The sequence below is a fragment of the Phalacrocorax carbo genome, chromosome 3 (assembly GCF_963921805.1).
Source record: "Phalacrocorax carbo chromosome 3, bPhaCar2.1, whole genome shotgun sequence".
Lineage (NCBI taxonomy): Eukaryota > Metazoa > Chordata > Aves > Suliformes > Phalacrocoracidae > Phalacrocorax > Phalacrocorax carbo.
In genome coordinates this window covers 112,979,432-113,001,747 of record NC_087515.1, presented here as the reverse complement: position 1 = coordinate 113,001,747, position 22,316 = coordinate 112,979,432, and the positions used below count along the sequence as shown (strand labels likewise).

Sequence of the window (22,316 nt, the reverse complement as noted above, 5' to 3'; positions counted from 1 at the left end):
GTCCTCTCCATGTGACTCCTTGCAAAAAGGGAGTCTCTGTCTTCTTTGTAGCTACCCCTTAAGTACTGGTACACGGTGATGAGATCCCCTCTAAGCCTCCTTTTCTCAAGGCTGAACAAACCCAGCTCTCCCAGCCTGTTCTCATATGGCAGCTTCCCAGTCCTTTGATCATCCTGGTGGCCCTTCTCTGGACCCCTTCCAGCCTGTCCACATCCTTTTTGTGTAGGGGGGACCAGACTGTACGCAGTACTCCAGGTGTGGCCTGACAAGCGCTGAATGCTCACGTACCAGCTACCACAGCACCTGCTTCATCTTCCCAAGCTGTATACTTGGGGCCAAAAGTAACACCTTTTGATAAAGTTTGAAGCGCAACAAGGAATATCTTCACCCCTTGAAAAGTTAATAATAGAAGCAGCAAAACAAAAGAGAAATCTCAGTCAATAATGCCATGAAAAATTCAAACCCTGCAGAAATGCTGCGGGGTTTGAGATGTAAAAGGCTGGCATCAAGAGGAGCTGAAGCTCCTTCCTCTGCTGCCTTTGGGGAAACAGAAAAGAAAGAAATGAAACCTGACAAGCGAGGAACAGACCGTACTAAATAAATAAATGGCTTTTTAAATTTTTCACTTTCAGTGACTAATCATGCTTATATTTAAATAAGTAACATTGCTTGCTTGCAACTTATTTTCAAGTTAAATCCTTTTCAGAAGCTTACTAAAAAAAGTAGGTGAAGAGAAAGGAGCACCCCCTGTATCACCCACATTCACAGTTCCAGAAATCAGGTACATACATTGAACATCCTCCCAAAAGGCACAGTGAATTGTTAACAGACCTTGAGCCACCTTACTTTAAGTTTATCCATAAACACATACCCAGGAATGGTGTGGTCTTCAAAACCCAATTCCATGACTAGGATGAAACCCTATTACAGATAACCACCTACCCCCAGCTCACCAAAGAAAAGATAAAATTACAAAGATTAAAATTACAAAGATAAAATTACAAATCCTGCAAATAGCTATGTGAGAGGAATATTTCCAGGCTGGCACATTAATTTCATGGAGTCAGCTGTAAGGGCTGAAACCTAAGAAATTCACTTACAGGTCTCTGGATTGCTCCTATCTATTGAAGTCACTTTACTCAGGATTATATTCCTGATTTAGAGGGGAAAATCAATTAGTCTCTGACATCGAGCATCAATGCATTAACCCGAAAACCATTTAATGTTTGAATCATCAGTATGCAGTGCAGAGGCATTTGCAGACGATAGCGGCAGTATCTTCCCAGCAGTCACTGCATGAGCCAGGACACGCCAGTACCCGCTGCGCCCGCCAACGCTGACCGCCATCACCAGGAGATGAGAGCTTGCCATCGAGGGCACGGTTACAAATTCACTGCAAAGAAACAAAAGAACCACAAAACACCCCCAAATGTTCATGAATTACTGCCAATGAGGAAAAAAATGAGACCTGCATGGGACCAGAAAAGTGGCAGTTCCTCGAGGAGCTCTCCATAATATTCTCCAGCTCAGGGAGGACAGCTTATTCCTGTAAAGGGCAAATAGACCCAATACGATATGAAAAGCACAGAAATATTTCGAGTAAATCAGGAAATTGCTTTAATTTGGGTGAAAGCAGATTGGGCAGCAATGCAGCTTGTGACTGCAGACAGGAAAAGAAAATCATGAGTGGATTTTCCTTGTCTCCTCCCTTTGCCTTTTCCTTTTTTTTTTTTTTTAAAAAAAACAAAACCAGTGGAGAAGAAGCCAGCCCTGTTTTGTCTTCAGACACTGTGCAAAGTTGGCAAGGCTTAAAAAAAAAAAAATTACAGTTTGTTTACACAATATTAGAAAGCAAGGAAAACATGTTAGCACAATATCTTAGCATACAAGGTCTTTTTTGGGGAATGCTGTGTTGCATGAGGAAAAATCCACGTCATGTTCATTGAAGATACTATTGTGATATATAATCTTAAATAAAGCTCTGCGAGCATGGGCCCGCAGGACAGGGAAGGTGCCCAGTGCGAACCAGGAAACCAGAGAGAATTTTGCAGTCTCACAGTTTACAAAGAGGGGAAAAAAGGCAATAAATATCAGCACAGGGCATTATATTTTTAATATAATTAAACCCACATAATTAGCACAGTTGGGCTGTCTTGTCATTGGATGTTAGAAGTTTTATATGATGCATTTATTTAAGTGACGAAGGTAAATCACACGCAGCTTCCCACCCTTTCCCTGCTGGCCATCCTCAGAAAGCTTCCTTAGCGCAGCATTTCTGTGCAGGGGGTCAGTGGAAGGGGCAGCAATGCATCACAGGTGATGTCCAGTGAGGTGAGACACTGCTGCATCGCATCTTGAGCGCACTGCTACACCAGGGGAGGCATATCAGTCCTTTTGCTTTTCTGGTGTGCAAAGCCGCCTTTATAAAGTCCCTAAAACATTAAAAGGGCTTTCAATGGTACACTGACTTCTTAAGTCTTGCTTGCTTGCCTTAAGGGATGTGTACGCACTGATTTGAGGGACAAATGTGGGTTGTATTCTTACTTTTTACATAGTTGTCCTTGCTACAGAATACTTACAGCCCTAGCAGGAAGGAAGTTGGATTAAATTTCAGAAGAATTAGCTAAAATATGGCAATATCAACAGCCAGCTGCTGCACACCTGTGGCATCAGAGCCATCCATGTGCAGAAGATGGAGAGTCTGGGGACAATGACACTTGCTGAAGAGACAGTGACAGATGATTATCAGCCATCACTGACCATCCTCACTGTTAATGACACCTAAACGAAGGGGCGTGGAAATCTGACATCCTTCCCCAGCTGCAGGTACCAGGCTGAAATATGAGGCTTGGAGGAATCAAGGGGATTTCAGGGTAGCTAATCTGAAACAGGGAAGAGAAGATAACTCGTTTTGTTTTCAAAGAGTGGAAAGAAACTTTGTTTTTTTAAAAAAGCATTATTTAGCAGAGGTATGCGTAGAAAAAAAATGCTGAAAAATGTTATTTTTGAGATATGGGAAGTAGCTACCTTTAACAAAAATTCAACCAACATTTATTTAGATGCTTAATTAAAAATACTGAAACACTGGGATGAAAAACTCTACCAAAAGAGAAGACTCTCACTAGCATTTTCATCCACCAAATCACAGCTACTTCTACTACTACCCTATTTTTTGTTCCAAAAATCTCAAGTCTGGTATAAATGCATCCCTTTATTTTCTTAATCTAACTTTCTAAATGAGTTTGTTTTTTCTTTAACAGATCATCACTTTTAAATAGCACCAAAGCCACTGGTTAACTTCCTTGTAAAAATAAACTCCACTAAACCAAAATTCTCAAAACGCTTCTCTTTCTCCTTCAGTGGCAACCACTACTGACAGTAATCTAATTGTGGCACACCTTTATTGTTCTGTTTCTTGGATGAAAAAAAGTGACGATGTTAAAAAAATCTAAAAGCAAACATAGAGTTTAACTTTCTTTTCTTGCAGAGGTGTAAAACACCTGTAAAATAAAAACTCAGTAAAATAACTATGCAAGAACAGCATCCCACCAGTAAGGAAGGAACCTAGTTCCACTGGATGCAGCAATTCAGGCAGCAGGAGACCCAGTCTTCTGCTCTAAGAATCAGCCCAAGCTCTACGCTAGCTGAGGATATTACTCAAGTCTTGGTGCAGGTGACTGTACCAGCTTCAAAGGGATTTCTGAAAATTTATTTTAAAAAATCAAGGAGCCAAAAGTGCAGAGACTATTATCACGTGCTGGAAAGCCACGTACCAGCACACATCGCAGACAAGAGCATCACGTGAGGAACATGATGCGAGGTTTGTGCTCAGGTTAGTAGCAGGACAACCACACGCCTTTGTACCTTGAGAACACAATGCCAAACACCTCATATTGAATTATAGCAAAATCTGTGCTGGGATGCGGACACCCATCTGGAGCAAACTCTTGCCGTGCTCCCGGGATGGCAAGGTCTGCCCACGCTAAGGCGTGCCCAGGCTGGTGGCTCCCCATGGGCAACGTGTGCAAGGGCACACATGGGCATTTACACAAGGCAGCACCTTGGTGGTGTGAACTCCAGACCCAGTGGTCACAGGAATGAGCGGGGCGTTGACACCCCTGTTAGGTGGATCCTGACCACAAAGTGCCATTTTCCATAACCATTGCAGAGACGAGGACATCTTGATCAGCAGTAATATGACATACCATCTCTCTGACCATGCTTGATGCTCAGTGACATGAGTAATACCCCCTCTCACCTCTTACTTAAGTTCCCATCAATTAATATGGGAGAAGTGATCCAGAAAACAGGAGCCATCAGATTATTTTGTGACTAATTCCTGCAAAAGCAGTACAAAAATGGACAACACCCCTTTGCTGAGTTGTCAGGCAAGTCACTGCACTTGCTGGACTTCCCCAGCACCTGAGTCCATGGCAAGCAGGGGCTGATGTAGCATCACAGCAGGACACCTCCAGTCCCAGCCCATGTGCTAAGTAGTTGCAACTTGCATTAATCCTGAACATTTGGCAGTATGATTTGCTCTTAAGTGCGTTCACTTACTATCAATTATGTAGAAGAGCAATATGACTGTCTAAAATAACGGGAGTGCTTCATATCAGAGGAAACAGCTGAAGACCCCCTGACCCAAACACATGATGATATTTTTAGGGTCACCAAGAACACCCCTTTGAAAGTCCTTTCTCTCCTCTAGCATTTCTACACGGCGTTCAACACTCGAATGCAAATCATCTCAGAAGCAAACCATGCAATCCACATTTAAGACATCTCTTTTTTCATTAACCTCCACCACGGGGCTCCATCCCTAGCAATATCCACACCAAATGTGCTTTTCTGAGCGCTGCGGGCGAAGGCTGCCTGGAGCTGAGTCTCTCTCAGCAGGCTGGGCAAGACAGCAAATGCAAAATCAAATCAAGCTGATTTTTATATTTATTATCTAAGTGATGCTAGTAGTGGCCAAATGGGTGTTTTTTTGTTTCTAACTGGGCACGGTAACAGGAAGGAGATGCGATGGGTTTGAAGCAGGCATTATCCCAACAGGCATGGGATGAGAAAAGCTGACCTCCACCTGTGACCACACGATGTGATGACATGAGGCACATCCTGTTCCACCACCTCGGTGCTCCACCAGTGAAGGTCTCAACTGGAAAAACAGGAAATGAGCGTCTTCTCTCAACAGTGAGGTTGAAGGGGCGCATTCATGGGGAAGAAAGGGATGAGGGAGAAAACCTACTCCTGTTACCACCTTAAGGTCCCTCTTTCAGGTGGCACTATCTTCATGAACTTTGTTTTAGCAAAGGCAAAAAGAAAAAAAAAAATAAAAAGCACATCATCAGTAAAGTTTTAACGTATCAGGCCATAGACATAGAAGCTCTTCTGGGTCCGGCCATACTTGGATACTGATCTCAGCCACTTTTTAATCTTTTCATTTATTACTCTGGTCTCTGAAGAGACCCTAAGCTATACCTGATATCAACTACTAGTGAGCCCCACTTCCTAACAGGGCTACAGAAAATCCTACTAAACCCAACACTTTCACCCGCTTCTGCATCTTTCACAAACCAAGATCCACGCTAGCCACCAGGCTGTCATGTTTTTTTTAATATGCCCTCCAAAAGGATGACATATCTGTTTTCCTGGAAATTTTCAGCAACTTTTCTGCACAAGGAGAAGGTATCCTGTGTGAGAAATCATGTCAACAAGACCTTTCGGTAAGTGCAACATTTGCATAATGTCAACACAGTAATTTTTTCCTCTTGAGAGGAACAGGAAAAAAGTGTTTAAAGGATGCAGCAGTGGTTTAAAGGAGGACTACACTGGTGGAGGATGGTGCACTAATTGAAAGTTTCTGAAGCGATGCCTTCTCCCAGGGTGTGCAGACATCATCTTTCAGCACACAAGAGCGAGGCCACCTCCCTTCCCCTTGAAGCCTGCTAACAGCTTTTTGTTGGCAGTACGTATGATCAAAGGGAAGACCAGCGAACATACCATCTTCAGGGTCAGGGGAGTCAGCTCCAAAACTGATGTAGATGTTTGGAGTCACACTGGCACTGGGGAACAGGTTCCTGCCAAATGAAGGTGAAGCTTTATCTGCTCGGCTGAAGGCAGTCCAGACCATGGAGGCACCAGGTAGATCCTCCAGCTGATGATCTGCCTCTTCTCTCTCCCCTCTGCAAACACAGGCACGATCCTCCTGCTGGACTTCCCTGAGCACAACAGAAACAGTCCCACATTTCCCCTCTCATGCTCTGAAAAGAGCAGGCAGTATCTTAAAAGCATTTTAGGCCTCATATTCTTGTGTTTAACATTTTTTTAGCTTCTTGACTCTTTATCACAGAGATCATGACTTGTCAGACTTATCTTGAGACCTCCGTTAAGTTTCACAACTCAAATGCAGCAGCAAGCATCGATTGGGCTCCCAAAAGAAGGTTGCCCCCCATATCTCCTCTCTGCAGCACCAACATTTCCAATTGCAGGAGTAGTGGTGGGGCAGGGTGGCCAGATGGGCGTTTATATATACCATAGCCCAGCCCAGGACAGCACTCTTCAGCATTCTGGTGCCAAAAGCTTGTGTTTTGGAAAAGGATAGGAGCTGCAGATGAGGATGACTCTGCTGAACAACGGCACATGGCCTCAGCATGCTGGGTTTTGGAGTAACTCCAAGCAGGGTGGGACTGTAAGGAAGCAGACAAAAGCTTTGGATAGAGATCTACGGGGAGGAAGTGCTTCCTACTTCCTATACTCCACAGAAAGGACGAGGGCTTTAAATAACCCTCCTCCCAAGCCCTGCTAAAGACCAAACAGGTTGCCGCTCCAAGAAAGTCCTGTCTGGCTGGGACCTGGCTGAAGGCTGCTGGGGGTCTCTCACGGGATGTGGCCACCCCACTGTGGTCCCCACCACCTTGGTGGGAAGGGGAGGCCTGGGCTGCCCACAGTCCCATTGTGACCAGCACCATCCAGATAAAAAAGCCTGTGGAAAGCCTGGGACAGGGCTCTCAGCTCCCCCACCAAAGGTGCAGAGCCAGACTTGCCCCCCCCCCCCCCCCCCCGAACATCCTTTGCTGAAAAAGGAAAAATCAAGAAGCTATATTTAGAGACTTTGCAATGCCATCTCCACATCATGCTATTTCTCAGCCCCACTGACCTTTTAGACCCTTCCTGTATAGCCCATAGGGCTGCAGCACCCCCTTTATTCTGATGGACAGAGACACTCAACCTGCTTCATCCATGCCTCCCACCTCCTCTCCCAACCAACCTCTGCAGCCACATTGGACCTTCCCATCTTGCCTCCCTCCTGCCTCTCACATGGTCCCACCTGTAGACCATGAACACTGGAGCCAGGACAACCAGTAGGTTGGGCAACAGTACTGATAAGCAAACAACTGGCACTGACAAAAAAAAATAATCACACTCCTAATGAATACCAATAGAATATTTACATTGCTTGGATGTAACAGAATCAGACCCTAAATACAGTAATACATATTTGCAGATCACCCAGATCTTTCCTCTGTACAGTATTGCATCAGTTATCTATCCGTTTTAACATACATATTCAGTTGTCACACCTCTCACCTGCCCTGTTCTCCACCCTGAGCATCAGCCCGCAGGAGGAAGCCTCTCATTTTTCAACCCGTGCTTAATGTGCTGGCGCACCCATTGCCTATTAACCCAATAGAAGACTTGTGCTGTGCCAAAGTTGCTTAAATATACATCTCATATTTTCAATGGAAAATACCTGGAAGATCTAGTAACAGAAAATAAGGGAGACAAGGAAGGAAACCACAGGTTTGGAAAATAATCAGGCTAGACAGATTAAGAAGCAATGCAGAAAAAATATACTGCAAACTATATTCTCAAAACAAAATTGAAGATATAGGCAGGTCAGAAAGAACCGACTTGTGCGCACATTTCTGCTCTGGCCTCTGGTAAGAAATGGCTTTGAAATGGGGTTGAATAAACAAACTTCCCTTCCTGGAGGAAAAAATTAGTTCATGAATGGCTTTGCACAAAACAATTACCCACCGGTTTGGAACAGACATCTGTGGTTTTGACCTGCTGAGATAGCCATCAAAACTGTGCTTGGTCCAAAACTGGGAGAGATAAAGTTATCAACTCCTCCCCAGTTTTGCAAGGGAGTGAAAGAGTCAAAACTATTTCTCATAGCAATTATCTGCCAGGTTCTGGGTTCACTGGACAACAAAATGCACTCAGTAAACGTACTGTTGTTATAAAACTCCCGGGTTATCTCTACTAATTCATATTATGGCAATACAGGGAGCACTCAGCTGAGAAGGCGGAATTGCTGGGTTGAAATTAGACGGAGTGCAGTAAGAAACAGCCCGTGGTGACACTGAATTCACAGCCAGGGGTGAGAGAGGCAGAGCTGCCTGACTGCCAGCCCTGGAGAGGCAGCATATCCACCACAGGCGTGCACTGAGGCGAAGACGCTGAGTGCCACCCTTCCTGCAAATTCAGTTCAGCTATTACAGGTCATTTATCTTTTTCTTGTTGCTTCCAAACCACATCAGTGTCCTATAAGCTTCCATTACTCAGCTTTGTCCTAATGGCTTCTGTACAGAGCTATGCCAGTGTGGACGTACCTCAACATACTTGCACTTCAACACAGTCAATACTCACTATTTTCAATAATCCTAAAGATGAGCTGCTCTTCTTGGAAGTATGGTCACGTTGAGGCCCTTAAAGCATCACACAGATACGCGTTTGGATGGTTAGGTATGCATTAGGGATGGTTATGCCCAACAAGAGCTCATCTGTCACACCAGGGAACACGTGGCACTGGAAAGCCCTGGCTGTCCCCCTGCACTGCACATTTTTCCTGCTTTTTGCTGAGACAACGATCACTTTTGCATAAACCCAGGTAAGCTTTACCCCTCGTCGTATAACTGATACCACCAACCTCATGGTGCTGGCAATTCCACTCACTCCACTGAGCTAACAGTGGGGATTCAACAGGGGAAGGGATCATCCAGCTCACCAGGTTCGGCCCCTGGTACAGCAGGTGTAGCATCACTCATTGACTTTTTTCTTGAGCTTCATCCCAAAAGCCAGCCAGGCTTTGCTCCCATCAGCCCAGTCACAGTCCTCTAACAGCTCAAAATCGTCTTCTAACTTCCAGCCCAAATGTGTTCAGTGCTGGTTACAGCATTTGATCTGATCCCAATATAATCTTCTCTAGAACTTCCCCTCTGCATACGCACGTATAGAGGACAATCACTCTCACACCAGCCTTGACTTTCCTGGCTTAACTGAGCAGGGTCTCCTTGCCCCCTCTCAGACACACATTTTCCTTTCCCTGTGTTTAGAAATCCTCCTCTGCACTTAGTGCAGCGACAGCCTCCCGACTCCTGGTCACTGGGACCACACCGCACCATCTTGGACGAGGTCTTGCCCGTGCCTGCAGAGTGACTCCAAGTTTCCTTACCTGCACTGGGAACATGTCCAAGAAGGGGATTTGTCTTTTCACCTTAGTGCCTTGGGTCAATCTGTGTTCAGCTCTGCCCGGGATCTTTTCTGCATTTCCAGACAAGCAGCTTCTCCCCCTTCAGAGGTGGACTTCCCCTGCATTTCTTGCCTTTTCTGTGACTTCCATCCCCAGGTTTAACCAGCTCTCTCAGAACCATGTCCTGATCTTCTTTCACATTAACGACAAACGCCAGTGTCATGGCATCAGATATCTGATCTACACACTTCCAAATGTGGAGCTTCAAAACCCATCTGCTGATAAGGTCTAATGGAAAAGATGTGAAGCTCAGTGGAAAAACAGCATTAAGAACTAAATGATCCAACACATTTCTGGAACATCTCCACATGCAAAACTTATCAGTGCACATCATATAAGGATTTTGCCAGTTTCTTCCCAGCTATAAATGTTGGGCAACCAAGGAGGACCACTTCTACCTCCCTCCCGGTGGGAGAGCAGGGAATAACAGCCAATTTGTTTTATAAACAAAACAGCAGGCTTGTACAAAACCAACCAACCAAACAAATCTAACCACAGCCTAAACTAGGGGAGACCACAATCACTCCCTATTTGCTATTCAATAAGATCCGTGTACTAGAAAAAATGTTCAGCAAGTGCAGTTTCTCACACACATATATTGGTATTTTATCTATAATAAGCATTTTTTTTTCCTCCTAAAGGGGGAGATTCAGATCTGGCACTTCAGAGGAATGACTGTAACAAACAGAATAGCCATTAGGCAGTTTGCTCTGAAAATAAAAAAATAATATCTCCCTTTACTAGAGCAGTGAAAAAGGTAACTGAAATAACCCTGAATGCTACAAGCAGGCTGCAGCCCCCTTGAGCACGAGCAGCCTCAGGATCTGCTGTACGGGCAGGGGAAACTCTTTGGCAAACACATGTTCTTGCACACTTACAGACAAACAGTGCTTGCAGTCAATGAGAGATTTGCCACTGAGAAAAGCATTTATTTTATTTTGACATCAAGACAAGCATGCCCTTTGTTGCTTTACCTCCTGAGCAGGACTGCGGCAGTCTGGCACAACTCCTCCCCTAGCTCCAAGCACCAGAGCAACATGGCAGGACCCTCTGCAAAACCAGAAAGACACCCCCAGATTGGGTACCCATGCAAGCAAATGGATGGGGAGAAACCATGCAAAAATACCGCAACTTTAAAAATTTACCAAAACTTTGGTCCATGCCATAATGGCATTTGGAAATACACTGAGGCACACGGGTAGGTTTGGCCACGCACAAGCGTGCTCAGCTGGGTGCTTGCTCCGATGGCCCATTGCTTCTGACTCATGAATTGTGAAAAAGCGTCAAACCTCTACATGTCTTGGCACACCAGTTAACAAAATTGGTGCATACATAAATCCCCCAGATCTACTTCTCCTATAAAAAGCAACTGTTTATTGACCAAAACTTCTCTTTCTGGCAGGGAGGGGAGCTGCGGCAGCACGTTTCTCAAGGCTGCACCGCAAAGCTGCAGGGGCTGCCAGGAGCACCGCAGGCACAGCTTACAGATCTTGTCAACAACAGAGCACCACTATTTACCCACAAATAACCCCACCAAAACACACAGAATTTCCTGAAGTTGCTGTTGCAGCCAGTGTTTCTAAGCCTGTAGCTTACCTGGAGAAAACCACAGCACAAACAGATTCCAGCCAGTGCTACGTTTAACACAAATAGCCTGGTTTCACACCTCTGTAAGAGTGGTAGGAGCTACTGTTTCTTTGCTAAAGGCACATCTAAGGCTGACACATGTTAAAAGGTAACCAGTAGAAGTCCACTACTCTGGCTCTGTGATGGGGATCACATCTGCCAGTGGCTGCCCCAGCCAAAAAGTCGGATGCTGGAGGTATCCCACTGCAATGCAGAGAAGTGGCAGCTGAGATCTAGCCTCCACTGTGCCAGGCACCATGCACGGGGCTAAAAAGAGCCTGTCACTATGCCAAAAATCAGATAATTTAAGTACAAAAGGCACCCGACGGAGCTTCCCTGCTTTGCCAAGCAGCCGGCTGGGGAAACACAACTTGGCACAGCAAACATCAGCCTCCATTGACAAAGTGGAGTGTCCTTTCAAAACAGTCCTGGGCAGGTCCAAGGACAGGGGCTGGGGGTAAAGAGGAGCTGCCTGATAAATGGCAACACTGGGCAAACCTAAAAAAACCCAAACCCTGCTTCCTTTCCTTTAAAAGGTTACTGACCTCTTTCCTATCATTGCCTCCCGGCCCATTAAATATCATTAAATTTACCCTGACTGAAAATATAAGATGAGTCATGTCTTAAACTTGAAGAACATTTTTTCCACTCAGACACAACAATTTTGCTTACCTTCATCGAGCATCAGTGCCAACAGTTGTTCAAGTACAGTATAAATATCAGCTACGAAACATCGCAGCCTTTGCCAGTAAACAAATGCAGATTTTGGCACCAGATCTCACAGGAGTAATCACAGAATCACAGAATGGTTTGGGTTGGAAGGGATCTTTAAAGGTCATCCAGTCCAACCCCACTGCAGTGAGCAGGGACATCTTCAACTACATCAGGTTGCTCAGAGCCCCAGACAACCTCACCTTGAATGTTTCTAGGGATGGGCCCTCTACAACCTCTCTGGGCAACCTGTTCCAGTGTTTCACCACCCTCATTGTAAAGAATTTCTTCCTAATGTCCAACCTAAACCTACCTTCTTTCACTCTAAAACCATTGCCCTTGTCCTGTCACAACAAGCCCTGGTAAAAAGTCTTTCTCCATCTTTTTTATAAGCCCCCTTTAAGTACTGGAAGGCTGTAATAAGTTCTCCCAGATCCTTCTCTTCTCCAGGCTGAACAACCCCAACTCTCTCAACCTGTTCTCCCAGCAGAGGTGCTCCAGACCTCGGATCATTTTTGTGGCCCTCCTCTGGACCCGCTCCAACAGGTCCATGTCCTTCCAGTGCTGAGGGCTCCAGAGCTGGATGCAGGACTCCAGGTCGGGATTCACCAGAGCAAAGCAGAGGGGCAGAATCACCTCCCTTGACTGGCTGGCCGTGCTTCTTTTGATGCAGCCCAGGATACAGATGCCTTTCTGGGCTGTGAGTGCATGGTGCTGGCTCATGTCCAATATTTTGTCCACCAGTAACCCCAAGCCCTTCTCAATCCATTCATCCCCCAGTTTGTATTGATACTGGGGGTTGCCTGACCCATGTGCAGGACCTTGCACTTGGCCCTATTGAATTTCATGAGGTTCACATGGGCCCACTTCTCAAGCCTCTTGAGGTCCCCCCAGATGACATCGTGACCCTCAAACATATCGACTGCACCACTCAGCTCGGTGTCATCTGCAAACTTGTTGAGAGCGCACTCAATCTCCCTGTCTGTGTCATTAATAAGTTAAAATACATGACAACACATTGCAAAAAAAAAAAAAAAGCCCAGGCAAGGAACACCAGCACAGGCCGAGCAATCCCGCATGTGGGACTGAAGAATGTATGCACAGCAAAGCTAGACCACAATTTCTAGAAACTCCATTTCCATGCTTTATTTAATTTAACAAACTAAAACCCAAAGTGCCAAACTGAAGGCTCAATGACAACTCATGCTAAACAGACTGGCTACTCAGATCATTAAAACACTTGAGAACTACTTTACTTCCTTCTGTTTACGCTCTGCTAATCTCTACATTTCTCTCAGTCTGATAGAGTAATTAAAAAAAAAAAAATCCATTCCGCTTTCAGTTTCTGACCAGAGGAAGCATCAAGAGTTCACAAGCAACTGGTATTTTTTTTAAATGAGAAATATTATTCTCCATATACTTTCGGTAAATAATCCCACTGAGTTTAGGTATGAAACTGATCTGCAAAATTAAATAGGCAAGAATGTAAACTTAGTGTCTCTGCTTTGAAACACTGCCGGACTCACCTAATGACCAACTTGGCTGGAAAGTTATTTATCAAAACAAAGAGGCCAAGTGATGCACAAGTGCTGAAGACACAGCAAGGAGTGCAGAGAGGGTAACACCTAAGTCAGTTATGCAAGTGGGGAAGCGCAGGGTGAAAGGACGGGAGGACTCTGTGGGATGCACGGCAGCCAGCCTTGGAAAGCTCATAAAGACCTTTGGCAGGAACCAGCTGCCCCACCAGTGACGGTGAAGCCAAGCTGCGGCACCACCGGCTGTGGGACCCCGTGCCCAGCACCCGGAGCAGCAGGGCAAAGCTTGCAGCGAGCTGCCGAGCTTTGTGCTTGCCAGGCACATGTGTGGAGCCTGCGGGGTGCTGGGGAAAACAACAAAAGGGCTTTGATGCTTTCTCTGCCATCTACTACGGTTTTTAATGCTGATTTTCTTTTTCTGGGTTTGCTGCTGAAGTGCCCACGGACAATGAGACTATTGAGCATTTACTCCAGCATGAGATTAGTTTGGGTTTCAGTTTCTGCTGAGCCAGCTCATTTGCTTCCACATTCTTACAGGAACAGATCCTGAAATACAAATGGTCAGTCATCATCATAAAAGCAGCAGAAGAAAGATTCTTCATATAACAGCAGCTACATTTTTTCTTTTTCATAGCTCTGGCCAGAACCATTCAATAGATTGCTCCTCTTTCTAATTATGTTACATTAAAGAGGCAAGGAGCTATTGTTTCGTCTTTTCTTTAGTAACAAAAAACCCACAGACACACCTCAAAATATCAAAAACCCAATGAACCCACAACCAAACTGGCCAAACTGGCCAGATGAAAAGAAGTTTTCAGGGAAGCTAAATAGAAGAATTACTGTAGTCCCCTCCCAAGCGCCTCGCATGACTGCGGTGCTGCCTTCAGAGACCAAATCTGATTGCTGCAGCAATTAGTCACAAAATTCAAGGCGAGTTGAAACCACCGGATACACCAAGGAGCATCCCTCCACTTTAACCAGTTCTTCCCCCACAGAGGAAAACCAAGTGGATAAATAACCAGCAGTTAATAAAAATCAGCTAGCCATCCCTGGGCTGTGACACTAGCAAGGATGAAACAATGGCAGCCGTCATCACAACACTCGTCCCTTGTGGCACCACCTGAGTCAGTGCAGGAGCATCTCCTCCCCGCTGGGTGCTTTGGTACCCAGTGGCTGCAGTCAGAGTATCCCCCCATGCGGCTGCAGCAGCTCTGCAAAGCACAGGGCTTCACAGATCCCCCGGACTTTCTTCAGGGGAAAAGAGGTGAAAGGAAACCCAGATCATCTGTGACACTCATCAGAGCCCTTCTCTGCCACGCTAGCCACATTTTCCTTTCCACCCATGGTTACTCCCTTCATGATTACTTGTGCAAAACTGCCTACAGTCACCCAGAAACTAAATTGTATCCATCAACTTTACTCCTGCTCAGAAAAGCCCCAAGTAGGAAAAGATGCTCCCCCATGCAGCTCTGCTCTTCAGATACTTCACCAGTTAGATGGGCAACCTGCAACCCCTCCAGGCACTTTTTAAATTACCTTTTACATACAGATATAATATCCATTGTCCACTAATGCTTTTTAAATGCTGTATGCTTCTCATTGGCCACCCCAGCTGGGCAACCCATGGCTTGGCAAGCCTGTACTGCCCCAGTGCCACTCTGCCAGCCCACTGCTGAAACTGCAAGCGCCACCTCCTCTGGGCTGGGGGAAAAACACATAAATACAGGTCAGAAAACCGAGATCACAAAAGGCTGAAGCCACTGATTCCCCCATCAGTGCAAATTTTTCCAGTGGGTTGCTAAACCTCTGAGAACTAACAAGCTGTGAAGTATAAATATGCAGTGTAAACATACAGACGATATATATGTTAGTAGGACTAATGGTTAGAAATCACTGATAAAACTTAGAAGGACTTTCAGGGAAATCTTTCCAAATTGCCGGCTTTTGGATTTGAGACAAGTGAGGCTGGTTCATGGAAGTAAAAAACAAGGTTCATAGAGGCTCATGGAGTAAAGCGGATTTAGGTCACACAGAGAAGAAAGAAAAGGTCCCTGCTGGCAGCTTGGGCCAGAACCAGGCTCTGCAGCATCTTACTGACCACAAGCTCAGGGAGTTTCAATCCTGACTGTAAAGAGCAGAGAAAACTACGCAACTTCCTATTGCCTTTAGCAGCTTATTCATAAACAATTTAGTATTACAAACATTTTAATTGCCTGTGTGTCCCCCGCACAATATCATTAGGCCTTCTCAGATAAAAATAAATAAATAAATAAAATTTAAAGAAGCACAGCATCCTTAATGAAAAAATAAGCTCCCAAGGCATCTCTTGACGAACATGCTGCCCCATGGTTTCAGCTAGGCGCTGCCTTTCTTGCTTCCCGTCTGCAGCTCTCCTAGCACCAGCTCAGCAAACCGCCCCAGCACTGCATTGCTCCTCCCTACCCAGACAGCAAAGCCCCCTACAAGCTGGCACGGCTGCCGCTGCAGTGTCCTGGTGGCTAGCGAGCCCAGCCTCGGTGCCGGTTACACCGCTGTCACACCACACCGCTGCATCGGCACCACCACCGCTCTGCTTGCTCACCTGTTTCACCCAGAGCTGCTTCTTCCACTCCAGGCCTCTGACCCACTCTCTACGATTTAGGGTTCAAAGCCAACCACCTCCCTTCCTGCCAAAACTCATATGCTCAGGACCGATGGAGGACCTACACACTTGCACCACCATGCCACGACGTGTATTTGCAGAGGGACTTCACACAGGACAGACACCCACAGGGTGCCTACATACCGACCGACAGCAGCATGACCCCCCCCACACCCAGAGAACAGCCGGCCACGCACCACCAGCCCCGCTCCATGGCCAGCTGCCTGAGGGGGTGCCGGCCACCCCCCCACCCTCACCTTACCCCTCCGGCCACCCCGGGCTCAGGTGGGGGGTTCCCTGGGCTGGACTGGCTGCCCCATCCCTCCGGCTGCTCCGCCACAGCCCCGCGCAAACCAGGAAGTGGAAGCAAGCTGGCAGTTTATTTTTAGATTTTTTTTTTTTTCTTAAATACAAAGCGAAAACATGTGCAGAAACCACGCGTCCACCCTCACTCCACCCAGTGATGGGTATTACACTTTACATCCTTCCAACACTCGGAAATTCCTTGGTGACGCTGGAGAACAGACGTCACCCTACTACCCCGAACATTTCCATTATCCCCCTCAGCAGCTCCATTCCTACACGGGCAAAACAAGAGTCTCTCAAACACCAAATTAAGTCTCTCGAGTAAAGCAGCAGGCAAAGCCTGAAGAGGGCTTAGAAAGGGAGCATGTCCTTAGCACTGCTACAGTGTAAAACCAGGCAGGTGGCTCTGCTCTCAGCCTGTCTCCCTCTTTCACACCTCCCCAAAACCCATCCAGGCTTAGGACATCCAGGAGCACCAGCAGAAGATGCAGCTCACACCTCCAAAGCTTCGTTGCAGACATTTCAAAGAAAGAAGAGCTAGTGTAGGATTATTTGTCCCTTCCCACCAGTTCAAATCACAGTTTTGAATCCCTACTAGCCAGCAGTTGACTGCTGCTTCTCTTCTGAAGCTCCTCAGACATCATTACTTACAGTATCTTTGGGTGTTTTGGTTAAACAAGATACAGGATCTGAAGAGACACCCCAAACTTTAGTTTCAGAGACGCAGGCAGGTAGAAAGGGGTGAAGGGTTTCCAAGCAGTTGATGGTTTTGCAGTCTACAGCTCCTTAGGTTGAATTTTTGGAGCTCTGAGACCACCTGGCTGGTCACCCATCCACTGTGGGAATTTCTGGCACAGTACTTAGTTTCCCTCAAATGTAAAATTAAGATAAAAAGTGGAAAGATCCCATTTTTCAAAAATGTGCCTATTAGAAATCCACAGATCTTTCTTTAAAAAAAGGGGGGCACTAGGTCAGCATATACATATTTACACCAACAGCAGCAAGACTTCTGCATCAAAGAGAAGAAAACCTTCAACAAGCAAATATGTTTACACAAGACCCAATTTGTGCCCACAGCCTGATGTGACTACATATTCAGGCTCTAATGGCAAAATTACCTGTTTCTACCTCTGTTCAAAGAGAAAACCCACACCAGTGGACGGCCACTCAGACGTGAGCATTATTAATATAGAAATGACTCTTTCAGAGCCCTGAAAACCCTAATTAATCACAGCACTGTTTTTATGAGCGATTGTTTGCAAACGCCACACCAGCTCCGCACTGCACCACCCTGGCGTCACCGGTGATGCCTAATCCCAGGCAGAAAAATGTCCTCACTACTTGCTGAATACCATACTGCTTGGACAACAAGTATAAGCCATCATTTTGATGAAAGAAAACTTCAAAAACAAAACAGAGTCACTTAAAATAATGAGAAGGCATCTACTACTTTTATAGTATCTCACTGCTGATTTTTACCTCCAAGACAAGAAAAATTTGGAGGGTATGCCACTGTTCAGTAGCTCAGGGATGGACTGGGCAGCTTAAAGCACTACAAGGCGTGAAGAAACACAAGATGTTGATGAATATAAAAACAACAATAAGATGTTTGTGAATATAAAAAGGTGGAAGCTAAGATGGTTGGGCCACTCCAACCACTCAGTAGCCCTCCGCACAAGGATAAAAGGTAGTTTCAATGCAGCCTTGCAGATGCCTCAAGTAATTTAAAAATCTTTTGGAAAGGCTGTCAAATATTTTTGTGCATCTTAAGAAGCAGAGCTGACACATAGACATCTTTCCCCAGTCCAATCCAACAAACACATGGGTAAGACACAGGCTGGCTTTAGGACAGCAGATTACGTTAGCTAACAACCACCCCTTGCTTCACTTTCACTCAGCCTTCTTGGTCTGTCTCAACCAGCCAGACTGGGTTTTCTAAACAAATCAATGTATCAGGGCACCCAGAAGAGATGGGGCAGGCCGCACACTGGCACGCCATTCAGACACGCTGCAGCCCTGATCCACTTCGACCAAGCAGCTGAACTCATCCTGTCAAAACAGTAGTTAAAAATATACCTTTATCCTGTCCTGGATGGAGGCTTGGCTTCTTCCAGTGCTGCCAGGATAGGGGCAGGAGCAGCACGAGTCCGCTGCCCCAAACCACCTCACCCCACGTGACACTGGCAGCGGCATCCTGAATGCACCACCACAGAGGGCAAAGCTCTCCACAGCCTCTGCTTGCCTTATTGCCAAAGGTTTTTCCTACACCGTTAACAAAAAACTAAATATTTTGTTGTAATTAAGAAAAAAAAAAATGGGGGGCGGGATGCTGGCAAGAGCAGCCCTAGGCTTTTGCTGCACTGGAGACATTTCACAAAAATATCACTGCAAGGCTGCAGGTGTCGTTAGTCCCCTTGTCTGTATTTTACGCACTTGTGTACAGTGCCTATTCAACACCCTCCAGCGACACAACGAGGTGCCCAGTGCCGAGGTAAAATAATCCCTTGCTTAAAAACTGAAAGTTATTTTATGTGGAGCAATGGGAAATGCATTTGCTGGGCGAAGCAGAAGCCTCATGCTGCGCTCCTGGCTCCTGAAGGAGACTTGAATTTAAACCTACTTAACTAACGAACTGTGCTCTGCAAGGAGCATCAAGCTTACTTCTAGGAAGCACCACAGAAGCTCCACAGTCAACTACAATTCCCTATTCCCTTCATCTACAGAAACAGCCCCTTTCCCGCTGGCCGAAACTTTGCTGCACTACTTTGCTGACACAGCAGATTTATGGCTGCAGTGACACCAGTGTCCTGCTCCCTTCTCACGCAAGCCCACCTACAGTAAGGCAGCTCCTTCTCAGCTTACCACCGGGGTGGGCAGAGAGACCCACCGACACCCAGACCCCAGGTTTCCAGCAGCAGACAGCAGTGCCGCTGGGCTGAAATGGGCTGCTAGCCCCCCCAGGAGAGGCTGGCGCAGGCCCCCCATGCTGAGCGCAGGCGAGTTCCCAAGCGAGAGGCATTTAAGTGCCAAGACCTCTCCTTTCCAGCCTCCAACGAAGTACAGACTTCTCCAGCAGCCTAATGGACTGTGTTTATTGCTGCATCCTTCACTTTATAGGTCAATGTATACCAGAGAGCTAGCAATTCTCAGCTAATCAGATTTCTGTGCAGACTGGCAAATGGCTCCCAATAAGAATATAAAAAACCCATAAAATAAACAATCCCTATAATCAACTCGCTCACTGTAACGCATGCAGAAAGCTCATACGCTTTATTAACACATTTATTTACACTTTGCAGCAGCATCCTGGGGGCTAGTAGTGGTGGGATGACCCCAGCCCAGGCCAGCTGCAGGAAGGAGCATGTTCTCGCTGCTCTTTGCTGTTTGTGCTCCACTAACACTGTGTTATTTTAAAATTAAATTAACAGCAAGTCCTTCACGTACCATTAGTGTGCTCGCCAAATGCCAAAGCCTAAAACCAGACTGTGAACACCTGCTCACAAAGGAGGTCCTTGCTCTACCGCTGGATTACTCTAGATGGGAAACTTCCTACATGCGAGTCCTTCCTACCTACCCAGCCAGACCCCCAAACCATGAACTGACATTGCCAACAGGGTGCATAAATCATCCTTCCCACAAAGACCAGCGCATCCCCTTGTTACCCTGCCCCTGGAGCTCTGCCACATTCTGTCCATCTAAACTCCAGATCCTACGCACTTTGCTCCGAAACATTTTGGAAAGCTCCCTCATCATGGAAAGAGCTTGAGAATTTTAATGACATTGTTGACATATATATAGCAGCCCTCCTCCTCCTCACCACAGTGCTCGTAGTGACGGAGGGGCACTGCATGCCCTGAGAGCCAAACTGCTGAACCCAGTGAGCCAGGAGAAGAGGAGATGCTGTCCATTCTGTACAGAGGCAGGCAGAAAATCATGACCTCCTCCTCCACGATGGCACTCAGGAGGCTTTAGAAGATGACCTGGATTTCCAGCTAAAACGCTGGTGTTCTCAGAGGTCTGGCACCCAAGCTGCTGAGCAGGTAAAGGGGATGGTGAATCTGCCAAGATGCCTGAGTAGGTGTAAAAGAAAAGCCCTGTGCACGCAATAGTCTTACTGCAGCTATAAATAGCCCCCTCTAAACCAAAGTTTTACACATTGTATTGACACTCCTGACTTAATAGGATTTGCCTGAACCAGCTCCGGCTGCTGCAGGGCAGCCTTGCCAAGCAATTTTCACAACATGTGCACACCGTAAGGCTCTGCAAGTGGGGAGAACACAGGCATGATCTCATGTTTTCAGTGTCCTACTCACTCTAAGGCAGGGGGAGACTGTGAGAAATTCCTAAAGGGTCTTAATGTGTTTGCATGCACAGCACGACAGGGAGAAAACTTCCAGGCCGACTATTTCAATGTAACAAGCTTATCTCACCGCTACATTACAGAAGCTTCTGTGTTTAATACCAATGCTGTTTCTTTCTCTTTTATATTAATTCTTTTTTACAGTGGTAGAATAAAATGGAAGACAACACTCTAATGAAATATCTATTATAGTAGCATTTATATAATTTAAAATAATTTCCCACCCTGTCTGGGTTATTGTCTGTTTACTTGAGATGCTGACCTGAGTACTGCTAGCCAGATAATCTTTTACTGTACCATTTCCACCACACCACATTTACCTTTGTGGTATTTCACAGCCTGCCAGCAGGGCTGAGAATCAAGTCCAGGTTCTGCCCCAACCCTTTGAGCATGCACAAAATACACCCCCTGCCCTGGGTCCTGAGGCTGGGCTGCGCTGCCAAGCCTATGCCTGCCTTCCTGGGCACAACTGCAGTATCGCTTCACCCGGCCCTGCCCCACCCTCCATCATCCACCTTCCAAAAGCGAGCCTCCATCGCTTCCATCACTTGATAAAATATTCTAAAACCTGTCCCCTCATCTGCTGTGGGGAAAACCAGTATTGACACTTCCATCCCCAAAATGTAAAAGTACCAAGGACTACTTATACCAGAAGCGAGCAGCCAGAGTCCCCTGACTGCGTAGGCAACTACCCTACTCTGTCCTGCTGTTGCAAGGGTTGAGCATCACCTGGGTGAAAGCATCACCCCAGCACCTCGGGGCCTGAGCCACAGATCAGGAGGCAGCAAGACTTTATGTTGCACAGATGCAGGACAAAAAGATGTCTTCTGGTACCTTATCACGTCATCCCCATCATCATTGCCTTACAGGGAACAATCCTGAGCAAGGAATGAAGTAGGACAGCTTCACATTGTGTATTCCCTACCAACCCCAGCTTCCTTCAACTGCTGCATGACCATAAGCAACACAGGAACCACGCAGGACAATTGTAGATGCTCATCCATGTGCGAAGTATTGCAGGTCACTGACCCAACCTGCTCAGGACAAGCTCTCAGGCGTGCCTGTCACTCCAGGCATGCTGTATCTCTGGGACTTAGGAACGCACTCTCTCTGTGCAGCACTTCCATGCTTTTTCTGGGATGAGGTTTGGCTATTGGGAGCACTGGGAATTCATAACACAAGTAGAAGCAATAGCAAAGTTGACCTCAAGCTGGTTCAATACACTCATTCTGAAACTAAAGTAGCTAAAATGTGATGCATCATTTTTTCCTACCACAGACTTAACTGTTATGGAAAATGCAGTAATGAAGAAAGGGGCTTGTGAGCTAACCTTACCTGTCTGCACCCCATCTGCTTCTCCAGTACGCACTGCACGCTACGGCAACGACATACATAGCGTTTGCACGGCTATCTAAGAACCCCAGGCAAAAGTGATTGTAAAGAGACATGTAGTTTAAAATTTCATTAAAGAAATGGCTATAATACAATCACAAGTCACTCAATGCACTGGAGGCTGAATGTTGCTAAGGAAAATTATGAGCCTCCCCCTGCAAATATCCTTATCTACCCACAACAGAGGAAAAGCCAGTAGTTTAA

At 46.2% G+C, this 22,316-nt stretch overlaps 1 protein-coding gene across 5 annotated transcripts in view; it reads right to left on the bottom strand.

Moving 5' to 3' along the window:
* HPCAL1 (hippocalcin like 1) overlaps nucleotides 1-22,316 on the bottom strand; it is a 69,615-nt gene that overhangs the window by 11,204 nt on the left and 36,095 nt on the right. The window contains exon 1 of one of the 5 annotated variants that reach the window (XM_064448031.1): nucleotides 16,317-16,383. The exons of 3 other annotated variants lie outside the window; for them this stretch is intronic. The gene's annotated coding sequence lies outside the window, so the exon portion shown is untranslated. Of the gene's footprint in view, nucleotides 1-6,006; nucleotides 6,108-16,316; nucleotides 16,384-22,316 lie in introns of those variants that run through there. One more of the 5 variants, XM_064448032.1, reaches the window with a different exon arrangement.